At 33.0% G+C, this 21,495-nt stretch overlaps 1 protein-coding gene and 1 non-coding gene across 2 annotated transcripts in view; both read left to right on the top strand.

The window, feature by feature from the left end:
- Positions 1 to 21,495, top strand: part of LOC124353846 (protein dimmed-like) — a 159,026-nt gene that overhangs the window by 111,965 nt on the left and 25,566 nt on the right. The window contains exon 3 of the mRNA XM_046803870.1: positions 2,262 to 2,313. The gene's annotated coding sequence lies outside the window, so the exon portion shown is untranslated. The remainder of the gene's footprint in view (positions 1 to 2,261; positions 2,314 to 21,495) is intronic.
- On the top strand, positions 7,593 to 7,663 carry Trnat-ggu. Its single transcript has one exon. It is a non-coding gene; the product is annotated as a tRNA-Thr (tRNA).

Raw genomic sequence — 21,495 nt, 5'->3', positions numbered from 1 at the left:
CACGGTAACCTAAATCTTAAATTATTAAGTAATTAGGATGACAATAAAACTAGAAAACAGCAAGTACCACATTATATTCAAACGATTTTTCTGGTACAGGTGCAAACAACACATAGCATCCAATAATCTTGTATAAAATAATAAAAATAATCACAACTAACCACCTTATGAAACATTAACAAGTACTTTGTTCTTGAACAATACCAAACCTATTTATGAAATCTAGAAGTTTTAACACATTTGATACGAATTTATGCATTAACTGAAGGTTCAAAATGTTTATAGAAATAAAATTAAATCTATTTTACTATTTGACACTTCATGATTTTTATAGCTTTGTCATAATCACTATATTGTTGTATATTTATTTTGATGTAAACCTCCTACCCGTCCAAGAAGGAGGACATAATAACACGTATATTATATTAAAATATACTTTGTCTATTACAATTCAGAGAAACAAATCCTTTGACTGTAATTACATGGGTTTATAATTACTAGTTACCCTCAGTATTATGCCCAAAAGGTCCAGTATTATGATAAAATAAGGTCCATTCAGTTTAAACATCTTCTATATAATAAATTTGAGACTATTGAAATCAGAAGGGTCTTTTGTTAAATAACCAAATACTTTTGTATTAAGCAAACATAAAATATAAATTTTAACGGCACTTTAAATATTTATGTCCACTTAAATATTCTTTACAACACATTGATTAATATGAAACGTTAATCAACGGACTTCCTTATAAACGGTTGTAACAATCTTCATACAGGAATGATTACCTTAATTTGTAAACCTGATACTTTGAGCCAATATCTGATTCCTACAGCTAATGTTGTCCTCAGAGAGATTGGGAATTCGCCTCAGTTTTCATCCAGATTGAATCATCTAGAAGCCATACCGGACCTTTCGTCTGGTAACACGATATCTTCCATCTATTGCTTGTTAAATAAACTATTTTTGCTACTATATTTAGTTCATTTTAAATGTGCTTTGTACCTCTAAAACATATTTCATTATATATAAAACACATTTAATATTTAATAGATTAATATATAAAATAGTATTGTTCAAAAAACAATTACAATAATCGATTAGTATAAATCAAATCAACATTAAATACATAGCATACATGCTATTGGGTGTTGTATTATTATGTTAAGCATTTAAATCTCCAATGTGACCAGTTAATAATTTAAGGGACATTGTATGTTGATTTTTAATTTAATTTTCTATGCCTATAAGTAAGGTTTGATTGACACTTTCTAGACATGCAGCTTTGTAATAATTGGATTAAACCATGTAACTAATCTACCACAGTGCTAATCATTGAAAGAAGCAAATATTACGTTCGCATTTCTGGTATATTAAACACAAAGAGGTGATTAGACCTCGTCTTTAATGGTAAATATATATTTTTATGAAAATAATTCACCTACTATTTACTTTAGTTTTAACCTTTAAACACTTGTAAATATATTTGTAAAACGTTTTTTCATAAAATTAACACTAAGCTACCGGTAAACTTTATAGGATGAAACAATATACCACCAGCAAGGATTTTATACATTGTTCCTAACATAATACAACATGTAAACAGAACGCAATAACATATCACAGTAAATTACTCTTAAAATTTTAGAAAATAGATAATGTATATATTTGTCTGTAGGTGACAACAGTGTTTTAAACAATTGGGAAGTATTACTTGAAATATGCTATGATTGTTCTAGGTAAACAAAAATAGTTTCACTAACACCACAGTTTATTTCGCTTCTTTTAGAACTTGTCTGTCTGTGGTGTGTTGTAATCAATTCACAATTCAGAAATTGTTAAGGTTATTATTATTTAAGTTATTATGATTGGATGGTAAACAAAATAATACATGAATGATTATTATCCTTATGCAGTCAAATTCTATCAGTTATTGTAAACGAAGCAAATACAAACAGGAAACGAAGCGAAGCAAAGCAAAAATATATAGTTTTAGAAGAACGGTTTGATTTATTTTCGTACATTGAAGCTTATTGTAATATATTTCCTCACTGATCAAGAATCTATTATTTCAAACGATATACCCCTTACGGGAAAGGTTATACCATAAAACTAAAGTAATAAAAGAAATGCGAAGGGTTATGAATATTCTTTTAAGAACGTTTTTCTTCGTTTTGAATGGATACAAAATATTACTGGAAAATACAATGTCAAGAAATATGTAAAATATTATATCATTAAATCGTGCTTTAATTTGTTTCAGTTTGTTGGATATGAGTGGAATGTCACGTTGCTGAGAGTCAGGATACCTCCAGGTAATAAAATACAATTTTTTTTAATATCTATGTTTAAAATATTATTAGGTTATTGTAATTAATTTTAATTAATAAATACAATTGGTTTATAGGAACTTGCGTACCAAGTTACAAGCCTTTAGAAGCTTCAAATGAAGAGGTACCATACACACAGACGAAAAAATAGGTGCACTACCCTTTGACCTTTAGACTCTAAAATGATTAGAGGTCTTCTTTAGACAAAGATTATCATATTTTATACACCTCAAGTCTCTAACATCTTTCTGTCCAGAGTTATCGCACATACGGGTGGACGGATAAAAGCAAATGTTCTCTATGTCAGTTGGTACTTACTCAAATAGAACTCTTTACTTCTGCATTGCCAAGAAACGTTAGACAGAAGATTACGTACATTAAGTTGCTTACTCTTAATTTCCCTCCAACTCATTATATTTACGTATGTACGGATCAGGTCCTTCTTAGTCCTTCAGTGTTTCACTATTTAATCCTTGCGTCTCTTTTATTTCACAACCGTGAGATCGATATTATCAGGCGAAGTAAAAAATAATAAAGAGCGAACAGAGGAGATTGGTTATCTGAGGTTACACGATGCGATGAGTCGCTTGACACATTTCACTTAATAATATAAACCGATCAGCGTAGATGGTAATGTCAACAATATTCTGGTATTGACAGAAGGGACTGGCTGACAAATATTACATTATGTGTTCAACCTCTAACTGCTATCTTCGGTTACATGACGCAATGAGTCGCATGACACATTTCACTGAATAATATAAACCGATTAGCGTAGATGGTAATGTCAAACAATATTCTGGTATTGACAGAAGGGACTGGCTGACAAATATTACATTATGTGTTCAACTCTAACTGCTATCTTCGCTATCTTCGGTTACATGACGCAATGAGTCGCATGACACATTTCACTGAATAATATAAACCGATTAGCGTAGATGGTAATGTCAACAATATTCTGGTATTGACAGAAGGGACTGGCTGACAAATATTACATTATGTGTTCAACCTCTAACTGCTATCTTCGGTTACATGACGCAATGAGTCGCATGACACATTTCACTGAATAATATAAACCGATTAGCGTAGATGGTAATGTCAACAATATTCTGGTATTGACAGAAGGGACTGGCTGACAAATATTACATTATGTGTTCAACCTCTAACTGCTATCTTCGGTTACATGACGCAATGAGTCGCTTGACACATTTCACTGAATAATATAAACCGATTAGCGTAGATGGTAATGTCAACAATATTCTGGTATTGACAGAAGGGACTGGCTGACAAATATTACATTATGTGTTCAACCTCTAACTGCTATCTTCGGTTACATGACGCAATGAGTCGCTTGACACATTTCACTGAATAATATAAACCGATTAGCGTAGATGGTAATGTCAACAATATTCTGGTATTGACAGAAGGGACTGGCTGACAAATATTACATTATGTGTTCAACCTCTAACTGCTATCTTCGGTTACATGACGCAATGAGTCGCTTGACACATTTCACTGAATAATATAAACCGATTAGCGTAGATGGTAATGTCAACAATATTCTGGTATTGACAGAAGGGACTGGCTGACAAATATTACATTATGTGTTCAACCTCTAACTGCTATCTTCGGTTACATGACGCAATGAGTCGCTTGACACATTTCACTTAATAATATAAACCGATTAGCGTAGATGGTAATGTCAACAATATTCTGGTATTGACAGAAGGGACTGGCTGACAAATATTACATTATGTGTTCAACCTCTAACTGCTATCTTCGGTTACATGACGCAATGAGTCGCTTGACACATTTCACTTAATAATATAAACCGATTAGCGTAGATGGTAATGTCAACAATATTCTGGTATTGACAGAAGGGACTGGCTGACAAATATTACATTATGTGTTCAACCTCTAACTGCTATCTTCGGTTACATGACGCAATGAGTCGCTTGACACATTTCACTGAATAATATAAACCGATTAGCGTAGATGGTAATGTCAACAATATTCTGGTATTGACAGAAGGGACTGGCTGACAAATATTACATTATGTGTTCAACCTCTAACTGCTATCTTCGGTTACATGACGCAATGAGTCGCTTGACACATTTCACTGAATAATATAAACCGATCAGCGTAGATGGTAATGTCAACAATATTCTGGTATTGACAGAAGGGACTGGCTGACAAATATTACATTATGTGTTCAACCTCTAACTGCTATCTTCGGTTACATGACGCAATGAGTCGCTTGACACATTTCACTGAATAATATAAACCGATCAGCGTAGATGGTAATGTCAACAATATTCTGGTATTGACAGAAGGGACTGGCTGACAAATATTACATTATGTGTTCAACCTCTAACTGCTATCTTCGGTTACATGACGCAATGAGTCGCTTGACACATTTCACTGAATAATATAAACCGATCAGCGTAGATGGTAATGTCAACAATATTCTGGTATTGACAGAAGGGACTGGCTGACAAATATTACATTATGTGTTCAACCTCTAACTGCTATCTTCGGTTACATGACGCAATGAGTCGCATGACACATTTCACTGAATAATATAAACCGATCAGCGTAGATGGTAATATCAACAATATTCTGGTATAGACAGAAGGGACTGGCTGACAAATATTACATTATGTGTTCAACCTCTAACTGCTATCTTCGGTTACATGACGCAATGAGTCGCTTGACACATTTCAGTGAATAATATAAACCGATCAGCGTAGATGGTAATATCAACAATATTCTGGTATAGACAGAAGGGACTGGCTGACAAATATTACATTATGTGTTCAACCTCTAACTGCTATCTTCGGTTACATGACGCAATGAGTCGCTTGACACATTTCACTGAATAATATAAACCGATTAGCGTAGATGGTAATGTCAACAATATTCTGGTATTGACAGAAGGGACTGGCTGACAAATATTACATTATGTGTTCAACCTCTAACTGCTATCTTCGGTTACATGACGCAATGAGTCGCTTGACACATTTCACTGAATAATATAAACCGATCAGCGTAGATGGTAATATCAACAATATTCTGGTATAGACAGAAGGGACTGGCTGACAAATATTACATTATGTGTTCAACCTCTAACTGCTATCTTGGGTTACATGACGTGATGAATTGCTTGACACATTTCAATTAATAATATAGACCGATCAGTGGAGATGGTAATGTCAACAATGTTCTGGTATTGACAGAAGAGGCTGGCTGACGAATATTACATTACATTTTCAACCTCTAACTGTTATCTTAGTTGACATGACGCGATAAGTCGTTTGACACGTTTTACTGACATACCAAATTATCGCTCTTAAATAACGTCATTAATTAAATCATTAAACTGTCTACTTTTAATCTATAACCTTTCATACTCAATAATTATTGTAATTTTTGTAAAATAATAATTTTTTAAGTTGTTTTAATATAACATAGTAACCATTTTTTACTACTGTAGAGCATTATAGTAAGACTTCTTTATTTCTAAGTTTGTGTGGAGTGTACTAAGACAATCTTGTCAGTCCATTAAACGTCTAAACAGAGACGATCGGAATTAGTAGAACTTTACACGTACCCGTTATGTAAACATTTACAAAGTCTAACCACTCTCAATACTAGCTTTAGGAATTGTTCCATGGGCCAAGAGGAGCTAAAAAATAAATACAATCAGTATTCTATCCCTTTCTTGTACGGTCTGTCTGTACGTATTATGTTTTTTATTTTATCATAAACCTGTATCGATAAAAAGACGCAAAATTTGTCAAAAAAATACTTATTTATCTTGCAGTTTTAAATAATGAGATTATTTTATTTTATAATAGCACATATCAGAATGAACAACGGTTAAAATGTTTAATTCATAAATAATACCGCAAAAGATAATAATAAAGGTTATAACACTTTCTAAATAATAATAAAAGTTGCCATTTGTAATTATAAACTAAATGTTTATCGTTTTCATCTTTACAGCACCATTAGCAGTGCATTGCAACATTTAAAAGCTAATGTATATACATATATACATTATTTATTGACCAATTTGAATTATTCTGGTGAAACGTTTGTGTTATTATGTATAGCAAATTTTCACATTTTATTACTATTTTTACAATCTTGTTAGGTGTTGCGGTATTAAGCTTTAAATACTAAAGTCGTCCGGCATCTTGAAACTTTATACGAGAGTTTAATATTAATTTGGCTATTGATTAGAGACTGCAACAAAAATAATTGTACCTACTTAATTTGAATTCATTCCCTCTACGGGTTACTGAAATAAAGAATATAAACTAGGAAACAGATATAGACAGACGAATGTTAAAAGAAAAGAGACCATTTAGTTTTCAGCTCCTCTTGATTAATGGAAGAATATTCAAAAGTTTGAATAGAGAGTTTTGTAACACCCTTTATACATTATAAAATTGTTTCATGTTGTAAAACTTGGAAACTTTTGTGGTATATGAAACTGGGTAAATAACAACTCCAAAAATTGCTAATAGATTCGTAGTGGAGAAGAATTATGTCGTCTTCCGCTGCCTTGATGTAAAAATGCTCATTTTCAAATGTAACGCTCAGCCTAATCTTATGGAATGATGCCTACACACAAATGGAGCTTCTTACAACATTTACTGTCTATAGATCAGTTTGTTTTTGAGAAACCGTGTGGACAGACAGACATAAATAACATTTTTCAGTATCTAGAGTAAGAGGTTTTGTTCAGCCATTTTAGGTACATTTCTGTCGTTATCATTATTTGAACGCCAAATATGTAGTTATATATTTCAGTGCTTTTTGCGATTCAATATTTATTGTAATTTAATTAGGCTATTGCCACTTATACAAATTTAATGAATGTAAACAGAAGTCATTTGACAGGTATTTAGTCTTCCGATCATAGGTTAGTTTGGTTATTTAAACACATATGTGAAAGAAACTGCCAAATACAAAATAATTGAATCGTAAAAAGTGAGAGCTCCTTGGTGTAATGGTAGCAAATTCACCCGGCAAGTGAGAGATCCGAGTTCGAGTCCCGGCGGAGCAAGTACTTTTTGCGATTCAATATTTATTTATTGTAATTAAATTAGGCTATTGCCACTTATACAAATTTAATGAATGTAAACAGAAGTCATTTTACAGGTATTTGGTCTTCCTATCATATGTTAGTTTGGTTATTTAAACACATGTGTGAAAGAAACTGCCAAATACAAAATAATTGAATCGTAAAAAGTGAGGGCTCTGTGGTGTAATGGTAGCACATTCACCCGGTAAGTGAGAGATCCGGGTTCGAGTCCCGGCGGAGCAAGTACTTTTTGCGATTCAATATTTATTGTAATTAAATTAGGCTATTGCCACTTATACAAATTTAACTAATGTAAACAGAAGTCATTTGACAGGTAATTGGTCTTCAGATCATATGTTAGTTTGGTTATTTAAACACATATGTGAAAGAAACTGCCAAATACAAAATAATTGAATCGTAAAAAGTGAGGGCTCTGTGGTGTAATGGTAGCACATTCACCCGGCAAGTGAGAGATCCGGGTTCGAGTCCCGGCGGAGCAAGTACTTTTTTATATTTATTGAAATTATATATGTTTATATACAACATTTTATTTATAATCAAACACGAATTTATATGATTTGATAATGAAACAAATCGTTAATTTAAGAAAATATGTTTCTAAGGATGTTTACTATTTATTGTGCGAAAATTAAAGGGGAGAGTATGCCAAATTGTATTTTCTTGTTAATATTACAAGATAAGTTTTATCTTTAATACGTTTTTAATAAATTTTGTTGACTGTTAAATGTCATTCTATAAAGAAAATTGTTACAAAAATCATTCTTTTTAAACGTTGAAATATTTACTGACCTAATTAGATGATTTCTATAAAGTCCAGAACAGTGTAACAATGTTGCTCGGGTTATGAACAATGGACGCAGTCTAGTATAAATCCTTTTACTTGGAAACTGTAGATAGATCTATGTGATAAGTTTTTAACGATCAAGTCCTTTGTGTCTAGATATTTAGCATTCTTAACACGTTTTCAATGGTAGAAGAATATCTAGGTTTTTTTAATTCGCTTAAATTATAGTTTGGCCCTTATTATATGATCCAATAGTTAGGAGCTAGCGATTCCAGACCATTCTTGTAATTTTGAGATTTCGGTATTAGAAAATTTCAAGTGGGCAAATTTATTACGGTAAATGTGGTCCAAATACCTTGTAAAGAATTAAAATTACGAAAATCAAACATTACTTACAAATTTGCAAAATAAAACTTTACATTTTAAGAGCACAAAATAAGAGTACATTTAGAAAAATGTATCATCCAAATTAATGAAATAACAATAATTTTAATACTCCTTGATAATAAATTTAATTCAAATACAATCAAGTGACACAATTAAGTTTAGATAGAGACCTATTCATTTTCTTTTGTTAATTGGAGAAAACCGAGTGGTTATCTTCCTGTTGGCTCTCTGTTTATTGAACATATAGCCTAAAGATGAACTACTCCCACGGCTTCAACACTTGTTAGTGGTATTTTCAATAGATAGTTTTAAACTAGTTCCTAACTATATCCCCTGGTCCCTCCATTTTAAAAAGGACAATCATTTTTAATGGTTGACGTTAAGTTCTCTTGATTTGAAACCCTGAAAATCCCGGGAATGCCGTGTTGAGATCCCGGGATTGTCAGGGTTTAAAAGTCCGTCCGGGACACCAGGATTACAATCTTTAGTAGTACCCTACTCATGCTTGTCTTAAGTATGTACGAGTACTGCTCACAAGCAGGCTTCGCTAAGGGTAGAATGAGATATGCTCAGGGGGGGACATATTCCATCATCGATCCCTTCTATTGAAATGAGGCTTCAGGTAAAATTGCAAGTCTATCGCTCAATTCTTTAGTGTCTACAGTAAAGTCTCATAGACGAACAAGTGCCATAATCGAACTTGGTCTTCTATGTATAAATTCAGGTTACTACTTGATTTCATGTCTATAGCGCAACTAGTTCACAAGCTATGCACTTGAGTAATAACCTTCTCTAACGCTGAGCCATGTTTTTTTTTCAAATTCCCCTACAAAAAATGCAAATATAGTATTGTATCCTACTAAAATATTTAGTTACTAAACAAAAACCAAAAACTGTTCAATTTACCCTCTGAATTGAGTAAATAGACTAAAAAGTAAATAATCTAGAAACTATGTATTAGGTCTTCTATTTTACGAGTGTAAAACATACAATTTCTTTAGTATTATTCCATGTCATCCTAAAATCACTCAGATAACGTTGATTAAGTTGAGTATAATTTAGAACTGTATTGTAAGATTTATAAAACCCGTATAAGTAAGTTTAGTAAACATAAGTTATTCCTAAAATAAAATATAACAACGTGAACTCTTTTACACTAAGCAGTTATTATCTTACTAGAATTGACCAATTAGTTTATTCTGTAGGCATACTATGGAAATACACTGTTATACAAAACTCTAATAGTGTCAGTGTGTGTGTTCGTGTGTGTTACTCATACAAACTACTACACCGATTGTATGCACATTCTTAGGGTCCCTAATTAACATATAGACGTATTCTTATGTCCCACTGGTCCCTAAATTTGCATTACAGTAAACATATATTATTAATTGAACTAGCCTGTTAAATTTAATCAACTTTTCTGTGTAAACATTTTTTTATGACAGCACAACTATGTTTAGTTAGTTTACATCTATTTTCAGTTTGTTTAAATTTAGCTTTGAAAGCAGAGGGTAAGCTTACTAGTAACAAACATTACTTATTTCCACCATTTATGCAACCGCTGTGAGCACAAAGTACAAAAACTCACATATAGACAAACTAAAAGTTTAGTAAAAATTACTTTTAATTGTATGTTTCAGAAAATATTAAGTATATAGTGCTTGGCCAGTACTATAATGGAGGTAATAAAGACAAAGTTACTATCTAACTTCTTCTATACATTTAAAGACTGTTATAAAATCTATTTTGTTTTTTAACAGAATTAGGTTTCTCAGACCTATGTATTTACATATATTTTCTTGTTCGGACCAACAAGTTAAAATCAACATTGGTGTCGGAAATATAATTCAATCTAACCAGAAGTGGTCATAAACGTGCAATAATTGCCTACGAAATTCCGTGTAAAGACGCGGATAACTGCTAGTCCTATTATTAAACCTCATGGAAACAAACTGTGAGGGTTAAGTAAGGTCCCGTATTACATATGCTTAATTTTTAATCGTTGTGGAGCAGATAACAGCTTATCGAACTAAAATTACAACAACGAGATAAAATGTCTGCTAAACGCGTGGGAACCGTCTAAATTAGTTAGGATTATGGTTTGTTACAAGTATTACAAGGTAGGCGTACGCCACTTCACGTGTTGCGTAACAGGCTTTACTGAGGTTGTATGCTACATATGAAGTCTATAGCTAGTTAGGATTATGGTTTGTTACAAGTATTACAAGGTAGGAGTACGCCACTTTACGTGTTGCGTAACAGGCTTTACTGAGGTTGTATGCTACATATGAAGTCTATAGCTAGCTAGGATTATGGTTTGTTACAAGTATTACAAGGTAGGAGTACGCCACTTTACGTGTTGCGTAACAGGCTTTACTGAGGTTGTATGCTACATATGAAGTCTATAGCTAGTTAGGATTATGGTTTGTTACAAGTATTACAAGGTAGGAGTACGCCACTTTACGTGTTGCGTAACAGGCTTTACTGAGGTTGTATGCTACATATGAAGTCTATAGCTAGCTAGGATTATGGTTTGTTACAAGTATTACAAGGTAGGAGTACGCCACTTTACGTGTTGCGTAACAGGCTTTACTGAGGTTGTATGCTACATATGAAGTCTATAGCTAGCTAGGATTATGGTTTGTTAACAAGTATTACAAGGTAGGAGTACGCCACTTTACGTGTTGCGTAACAGGCTTTACTGAGGTTGTATGCTACGTATGAAGTCTATAGCTAGCTAGGGATTATGGTTTGTTACAAGTATTACAAGGTAGGAGTACGCCACTTTACGTGTTGCGTAACAGGCTTTACTGAGGTTGTATGCTACATATGGAAGTCTATAGCTAGTTAGGATTATGGTTTGTTACAAGTATTACAAGGTAGGAGTACGCCACTCTTTACGTGTTTGCGTAACAGGCTTTACTGAGGTTGTATGCTACATATGAAGTCTATAGCTAGCTAGGATTATGGTTTGTTACAAGTATTACAAGGTAGGAGTACGCCACTTTACGTGTTGCGTAACAGGCTTTTTACTGAGGTTGTATGCTACATATGAAGTCTATAGCTAGCTAGGATTTTGGTGGGGTTTGTTACCAAGTATTACAAGGTAGGAGTACGCCACTTTTACGTGTTGCGTAACAGGCTTTACTGAGGTTGTATGCTACATATGAAGTCTATAGCTAGCTAGGATTATGGTTTGTTACAAGTATTACAAGGTAGGAGTACGCCACTTTACGTGTTGCGTAACAGGCTTTACTGAGGTTGTATGCTACATATGAAGTCTATAGCTAGCTAGGATTATGGTTTGTTACAAGTGAAGGAAACAGGATTTTTTCCGGACATTTGCCATCGTTAAGTGAAACAAGAAAACAGTAAACACTACGTTTCGAGATCTGCAAATCTGATCTCTTCTTCAGGTAAAGAACTAACCTAATACATTAATTACAAACTAGGTTAAAATAAACAAATCTTAAACTAAAGCGTTGTGGCACGCCTGAGTCAGGAATCACAACCTACATGTTGTATGTCAACTTCACTAACACTAAAGACATTAGCACTTAATAAAAAAACTATACAAAACACCAATCATTAAACTAACTACGGAATACAGGTCACAATATGTCTTCACCCGTCTACTAACCATTTACGACTGACCAGAGGGGGTAGCCAATGGTAATCGTGACGGCCGGCTAAAACAAGATGGCGGAAATACAAGGGAAGGGGAACAGGAATGGGCCCTTTTCGTTATTATTGGTTCATGCGAGATGAACTTCTTAAAACCATATTGTGACTCCGCATTGGTTTATTGCAAATATCCGATCCGTTTGTGATACTTTTGGTATTCTCTTTAGTTCATTTTTTAGAATTGGCAACCAAAGCGGCCTAATCTCGACTGATGGTTGACTGATTGGTTGGTCTGCCAATTTAATGTATGTTGCCTCATTAATTTCCTTTTGAAGAAATGTGGTTCCCGATGTATTATGTGGGCTTCATCCCAATTCATATGATGGTCTTCGGACCAACAATGGTGGCAATTTTTGACTTTTCTGTGAAACCCTTTCTCGTGTTTTCTTTATGTTCTTTTATCCTTATGTTTAGTGGTCTTTTTGTCTCGCCTATGTATTCCCTATTGCAGCTACATTTTATACTGTAAACACAGTTTTTGGAATCCTGTGTGCCATTTTTTGGTTTTGTTTTTACGAGACTTTGTCTAAGAGTGTTGTGTGTTTTAAAACGCGGTTCTAATGTTGTACTTTCTACCTTGTCCGGAAAAATCCTGTTTCCTTCACAATCCTTCCATCGTCAAAAATAACCTTCAAACAAAGAATTGTTACAAGTATTACAAGGTAGGAGTACGCCACTTTACGTGTTGCGTAACAGGCTTTACTGAGGTTGTATGCTACATATGAAGTCTATAGCTAGTTAGGATTATGGTTTGTTACAAGTATTACAAGGTAGGCGTACACCACTTTACGTGTTGCGTAACAGGCTTTACTGAGGTTGTATGCTACTTATGAAGTATATAGCTAGCTAGGATTATGGTTTGTTACAAGTATTACAAGGTAGGCGTACGCCACTTCACGTGTTGCATAACAGGCTTTACTGAGGTTGTATGCTACATATGAAGTCTATAGCTAGTTAGGATTATGGTTTGTTACAAGTATTACAAGGTAGGCGTACGCCACTTCACGTGTTGCGTAACATTCTTTACTGAGGTTGTATGCTACATATGAAGTCTATAGCTAGTTAGGATTATGGTTTGTTACAAGTATTACAAGGTAGGCGTACGCCACTTCACGTGTTGCGTAACAGACTTTACTGAGGTTGTATGCTACATATGAAGTCTATAGCTAGTTAGGATTATGGTTTGTTACAAGTATTACAAGGTAGGCGTACGCCACTTCACGTGTTGCGTAACAGGCTTTACTGAGGTTGTATGCTACATATGAAGTCTATAGCTAGTTAGGATTATGGTTTGTTACAAGTATTACAAGGTAGGCGTACGCCACTTCACGTGTTGCGTAACATTCTTTACTGAGGTTGTATGCTACATATGAAGTCTATAGCTAGTTAGGATTATGGTTTGTTACAAGTATTACAAGGTAGGCGTACGCCACTTCACGTGTTGCGTAACATTCTTTACTGAGGTTGTATGCTACATATGAAGTCTATAGCTAGTTAGGATTATGGTTTGTTACAAGTATTACAAGGTAGGCGTACGCCACTTCACGTGTTGCGTAACATTCTTTACTGAGGTTGTATGCTACATATGAAGTCTATAGCTAGTTAGGATTATGGTTTGTTACAAGTATTACAAGGTAGGCGTACACCACTTCACGTGTTGCGTAACATTCTTAACTGAGGTTGTATGCTACATATGAAGTCTATAGCTAGTTAGGATTATGGTTTGTTACAAGTATTACAAGGTAGGCGTACACCACTTCACGTGTTGCGTAACATTCTTTACTGAGGTTGTATGCTACATATGAAGTCTATAGCTAGCTAGGATTATGGTTTGTTACAAGTATTACAAGGTAGGCGTACGCCACTTCACGTGTTGCGTAACAGGCTTTACTGAGGTTGTATGCTACATATGAAGTCTATAGCTAGTTAATACGTAACATGTTAAAATGTTACGTGGTTTTACTCCGTGTATATACAAAATTATTATTGTTGATCACCATTTTCGCGTTTCTGCCAACATGGTTACCCATAAAACTAATAATAAAATGTTCACTAACGCTTAGCCAAAAAATTGTTTTGGGACAATTTTCACAAAATCTATTCTATTATATAAAAATCTAACGTTGTACCTCCGTGTGATACTCAATCTCGTGTATGATTGTATTAACATGTTTCATGAAATTCCTTGGTACCTATAAAAGGAATTAATATTAGGGTCTTTGGTTAACATATAGGCCAATTCATATTTAAAATATTCCCTTTGGGTTACGCTCCACTGGTTTTGAAGACTCCCATTCGGCCTAATAAGTAAAGTAAAGATTAGTAAGTTTAATAATTGGTACATATCAGGTGATATTAAATGTGTGTTATTATTCATCTGAAAAAGTCAGTTACACTTTACAAATACCATGTTACATGCTGAAGGTTTTATACCTCTGGGTTTGTTTTCATTGGGATTTTAATAAACTACATTAAACGTTGTAATTTATTATATTTAAACTGAAAAGCTAAGTACTTCTACATTGGTAAATTAGAACAGACTATACATGTCAGTAACGTAATCTTACAGAATATGAAACAAGCATATTTTCCTTATTTTCTGTTATTCCGCATGAACAGGGCGCCCTGCTCAGTATCGAGTGACAATGTCTAAGCTGGAACTGGCTATCCATCTTGCGGGCAGGTGTCCTACCGTCACCATGGAAACTGTTCTCGGATCATCATTCATTTATGATATTTCACAGTTCCATTGATCCGTTACAAGAATTACATCTGAACGTATAAATAACGGGTTGGCTGTCGTTGTTAACTAGACAGTACGTCCTCATATGTGTGTACATGTTACATCAACAACAAATTGTTATATGGAACCTATTTTCTATCTGTCCCTAAGGTTTCGAGATTTGGTTTTTTAACTACTGCTCAACATTATTTTATTTATAAGCTAAATCAGATAGGAAAACTAAATTGACTGTTCAAAATACGTAACTTTTATGTCGCTATAATTAAAATGTGTTACTGTATACTGACATAGTAATCAACATCGGGTAATGCCAAATGAAAATTTTGTATACAGCAATATAAATATTGTTGTAACTTGAGCAACAGTGTATGTTCCAAAAGGCTTGAACTTATTATAATCCCCATCTGGAGTTTTAGGGCATATATAACATAGTGATTATATATATTGTGTCCTGCAACTCTCTGGAAATAGCGTATACCACGTTATTGCTCAGGCCAAGACAAACGATATTTCATGGGTCTACTGTGCTTAGTTTCCCATATGTCTGGCTATATGCGTTTTTGACGTGACAACGTCTTAAATTAGGTTGCGGCTCGGAGTCACTCATGAAAAAGTGTAACGCCCGGTAACGTTTACGATGGCCGTCCAGTGGGTCCGCCGCACGGGATCCGCACGGGATAAAGCAGATAACTGTGGGTCCGCCGCACGGGATAAAGCAGATAACTATGTTTATTCGTGAAAATGTGGAGTGCTTAGATTCGTCATTTACAACAACTACAACAATAAAGGTAAATAATTGTACACTGATATTTCATTATCGTAAACTATGATTGATTGATTAATTGTTAGATTGACACAAAAGTTAAGAAACTGAGTTTACAGGTTATGTCATACTATTGACAAATGTTGATAGTGTTAAGTAAATTATTAGTTTAAATCACTCTGCAATCAATCGTAATTCAGTCGATTGAGAAGAAACAGCGCGTATTGCTAGTCAAACATTTAAAATAACAAATTATAACCTCTAACCTGTCATAACAGTGCAACCAAACAAACAAACTAGACCGACCAATCACCACGCGCGGAGTTAGAATTTAACTGTGTTTAGCAAGAATTTCAAATTCCAATTTTAGTAAATGTTTTATTCAACTTTACCATTTACAATAACAAATTTTAATTAATTTCAAATTATGTACAATGTTTTAGTAAACAAAATATATTTCTATAGTTAAAATTTGTGCAATTCTTATTTTCATTCAATTCCTTGTTCCTATTGTGCAATTTAATAATATTCATATCAATAAATATTCTACCGAGAAAAAGACGTTGTCACGTAAAATCTTCGCCCGTAAAACCGACTTTACAGGCAACCATAATTTTTTTTTATTAAAAAAATAATATCTTAAAACTAATAAATTAAGTTATACCAAATTTGGTATAAATATTTATAATACTAAAACCAGTTTGTGAAATTATCATTACGATTTTAAAAATGGTGGTCATTAAAACATTAAAACTTTTTTCAAGATTTAAAAGAATAACAGTTTATTTTATTAACCTGTAAATATTTTTTAAAAAACTGAAAAGTGTTTACTCTTTTGAGAAAAGCACATTTAAAACTCTGCAAAATAATCAGCCAAGGAAAATCGGCCCCTACTTTCAAAACATTTTAGAGCATCAAAATACAGAATATAACGCTGATGCAATTATATTCCGTCATATCTCGAAAGTGCTTTTGCAAAGGCATGATGATCATAACTTAGATTTGAAGTTGGATGGATTTATTAGTCGGAAATAGTCCGAAATACTCGGAATTCTCAATAAATTAAATAGTCAAAAAATGAGAGAAAATCACCTTAACTAATAATGAGGTGAAAGTGCAATATACTTTATAGTATCAATTTTCAAGATCTTGTTGCAATGTAGGATTATGCAACCAGAGCTGCAGCAGTTGATCAAATCTAATCAAAGACTGAACCGCAGGAAATTTGAATTCGTTTTCATCCACATCACAGTAAAATCAAGCAAATCTCAGCGTAGTTGCAATGAGTGGCCTATGTTTCATATAAAAACGTACTCTAGATATAAATGCAAAGGAATGACAAGTCTTGATGAAAGTTTGATGATAGTGACAATATACATCGAGAGGGAGAATGGTAAACCCCCATTTCCTGAGGTATTTGCCACATCAACCTCATTCACCACCTCTCCGACGTACTGATGTGTTAAGCGTCTTGGGGTTATATGATCGGTTTGAGGCTATGATATTTTTTTAAATTTTAATAGAAGCCTTTTAAATTAACTTCATTGAAGAAATTAAGGAAACAAATGTTTATATCTCGCTATAAGGTATCAGAGGCGTTTAAAGAATAAAATATCTGTAATTTTCTAACCATGCTTAAAAACACCTAAAATTAAAATAAGATATTTTAAATTCAAGTAGGAACTTTAAAATGATCTATGACTCTAGTAATACATATTCGTATTAAAATATAGTCTAAGATAATGAATTTAATATGTATTAAGGTAGCAAAAGTTGTCAATCCCGTAGTCATATTTTATATGTATACTTTAAAAAGTCAAACCGATATCTTCAACCAATTTTCTTGGAATATTGTTATAATATGACCATAAGTTCTGCTTCAAATACATACAAATCTTGTTTACTATTTTTCATGTCTCAAAATATATATCTTATAGAGTTATTGCCATAATTTTGGTTAAATTTAAGAGAATATAGTATATATTTGTCTATTGAATATATGTATTTATACTATTATATATAAATGTAATGGTATCTTCTTTGTATTCGTGTTTCTTAATCGCGTAAAAACTACTGTACAGGTTGTATTGAAACTTCACATGGACATTCCTAGGGCTCTAGTTAACAAAGAGGTTTATTCTTATTTTGAAACTGTATCCACGCTATGCCTCAATGGTTTCTAACGTTGCGAAAAATCACATAATACATGCATTACAGCAAACAAATGTTATTAATTGAAAGAGCCTGTTAAATGTATTCAACTGTTCTGTGTAAACACGAAATTACGAAGATACGGGCAACTGCTAGTAGCTCTATAAAACATCACTGTATATTCTTTTGGCTTAAGCGTATTTTAACATATAATAGGTGCAAATATGAGTGTTTTATGGAAAGTTTACCATAACACAAATGTTGGACAGTTCTTATATGTCCATTCACATGACCTCTAGTCCTGATGTGCGCATCACCTTTCATCAGAGAAATCACAAAACTAATCATTAAGGTTCATAGCAAAACGGAATAGTTGAATATGAAAATAATAAGCAGTGTGTTAAAATTTTATATTATTATTACGAAACAAATAAATCTCAACAATAGCTTGATAGTTCTTACTCAATACACTGTATTTCGTATGTTTTTCCTAGACAAACTTGGATAGCGAAATCGAAAAATCCTCGCCAACATTGACAGCAGTGTTTGTTCAGAACTGTTTGTGTGGAAAGGAGTGAAAAGTAGCAAGCTCAGGGTGGGGGAGGGGTTAGTGTTGAGGAAAGGAATGCTTTGAATGTCAAGTGAAAAACATTGCTGCAGACAGTTTTCATTCCTTCTCATTCACCTTCAGTATAAATTGGAATTCACATAGTAGTGTATCTGTTTCACTCGTCAATTACAAAAATAAGATCTTTAAAAGTTAAAAAAAAAACAATATTATCTAATAAGTTATATTTACTCTAAGCAGTGATCCTACGAAGGGTTTAATACGTATTACATCGAAAGCTTTTTCAGGACATTCATACTTTTCGAGTCGATGAAGAGAACTAATTAAGAATTGGAATAGATCAATTCTATACAAAACGCATCTCCTATGTGACATTTTAGTATAACCAAAATTGACCCCTGATGTCATAATGAGTTATCATACTAGATGAATAAACATAATATTAATATAAGCGTATAATTAAAAACTAACAAACCTTTTTAATCCAGATATACCGTTGTCTAAGAAGAATAAATCGATCTTAACGGAACTAAGTTATTCATTCTACACATCAGAAATGCTCACTATAAACCAATTTAAATAACTTCACCACGCTATGAAAATGGCATAAAACGCTTACATATTATTACAGTATTCACCCTTGCCACATTTGGAGAACTCATTATAATCGGAAGACATGTGGATGCGTATTATTGGAGTACGTATTTAAAATTATTATCAATCAAACAATTGTATTTCTTCAAAGTAAATTATTTACAAATATTTCAGACTTTTAACAAACGAAATATTATTATAGGAAATAATAATACACTTATTATAATGTCAACTCATCATATAAATCTGTAACATTAACAACTGTTCTCCACGTTCTTTCAGAGTTATAACATTTTACTTGTAAAATTTGTATAAAACGTTTGTTAAGTAGCGATCACCTATCTGACGACTATATTTAAATGCCGGCCTTAAATTATCAGAGGCGTTATGGGAATCAAAATTTGTAAGTGAATTTTATTTTATATTATTCAACAAATAGGTTTTTGCATAGCCATCCTTGATACTATGCACCATCAGTTACCCAGGGCTTCGCTTCCAATTTCGTAGGCAATACCTAAAATAATAACCACTTTTGGTTCAATTGCATTATATTTTCGAAGCTAGTTTTGAGTTTGTCTTTTTGGTCACTGTAATTTACTTTAGTCTAAATGTTTGTGTGCCATAGTTAATTTGCCTTGTTTTTAACATTTGCGTAAAAAGTACAGTTAAAAGTATATTTTTTTTACTAAATCTTATCTGGATATTTTCTATCCTCTGTGCTATATAGAAGTTGCAGCAAACGTTGAAATAAGTAGTATTACTACTATCAGTCTTACTATATGCATTACAGACTGTTAATTTTATGTAAACACACTGAAAATAGTAATTAAAGTAATTAAAAATATGGTTGTGCTGTCAATCATATCTTTCAAACCAATATTTCCAAATAAAATTTCAAGCTATCCTTGCTCAGCTACATTCAATAGAATCCGGAGTTCCTCAAAGAAGTGAACTTGATCCATTTTATACTTACTGTAGATCCCATAACCTCCCAGAAAAATTACCTACTCAAACTGCAACTTTCGCCGATGATACCACAGTTTTGACCGTTTATAAACATCATGTTCAAGTATATGATGTTACTCATTACTTACGACAAATTAACGATAAAAGTCATTTCATATAACGTTTAAATTGCATCAAAAGTTTTGTACTCCAATTACTTTGAACAACGGGCTTACATAGAATTCTTACATGTGGACGAAGAAACATCAGCTAAACTTAAAACAAATAAAATGAATTGGCTACTCGAATTTAAACCAAAAGCTAGTTTGAAGATAATTGACTATTATATGAAACTATCATAAAACCTGTATTGACATATGCTGAGCTGCTTTGGAACACAGTAAGCAATTCATTTTTGGAATTAATTCAACGCAATCATTAAACAATTTTAAGAACATTTTTGCCTCAGACTACAGTCCAGTAAAGCCTTCTATCAAGCAAAACTTACCATAAATGATTATTTTTAAACGTTAATGTATTTAGTTTCAATGGTTTTCCTTTCGTCCCCTTATATGAGAAGCAGAATACAGCAATGGAAGTAGAAGTTAATGTAACATTTAACGAATAACAAACGTTTCCACAGCTATAAAAATTAATTAATAATCTGTTACAGATTATAATCTACACTGTTACTAAGAGAGATACATTTTTTGGAAAACACTGCCTGGAGTGAAACGGCTCCACGCCGCAATGTGACCGCCGCGTCACCATGGTAACATCCTCGTCCCTCGACAAGATTGTCATTTCCAAACTTAATCTGCAGGATTATGGCTGTGACTGCCTTATCGATATTTTATTATTCTTGGAACCCCTTCACGTTGTAGCTTTGGATTTCTCATCACAACATAAATTTTGAATCGTCATTACGAGTTTATGAGTTTAAATTTGGTATGAAATTACTTTTAACAATAAAATAACAATATGCTTAGCCTTTATGTGCTAACCATATTTCTTCAATAAATATTGAAGCTACAACATAAAAATAAGCTCATTAAATTTAAACATTATTTTTTTAATGTGTGGGGTTGTTTTAAAAATGCTTAGGGAGGATCAAACATTTCGTAACAATTATTTTAATAACATCATTGAATATTTAAATACAATTTGAAAATATTAGATACGCAGTGCTTAATCAGTAGTTTCCTGCAACTAGCATTGAAAAATTATTATGTAGCTCTTAACGAAGATTGAAGCCAGTAAAGTGCTATAAAACAGCATATTGAATCAAATATGTACACGTAAGGTAATCAGAAATGGTATTGCTGCTCAGCAGGTCTACAATACCCTAATCTATCTGCATACTGTCTAAAACGGCAGTTATAGGATAAAATTGCGAAACCAAACTAACCGTTCTAATGAGTGAACAATTCAC

This window comes from Homalodisca vitripennis, chromosome 2, assembly GCF_021130785.1.
Source record: "Homalodisca vitripennis isolate AUS2020 chromosome 2, UT_GWSS_2.1, whole genome shotgun sequence".
In the NCBI taxonomy this organism is placed as follows: Eukaryota; Metazoa; Arthropoda; class Insecta; order Hemiptera; family Cicadellidae; genus Homalodisca; species Homalodisca vitripennis.
Note: the sequence above shows the minus strand (reverse complement) of the source record. Positions and strands in the feature narration are given on the sequence as shown.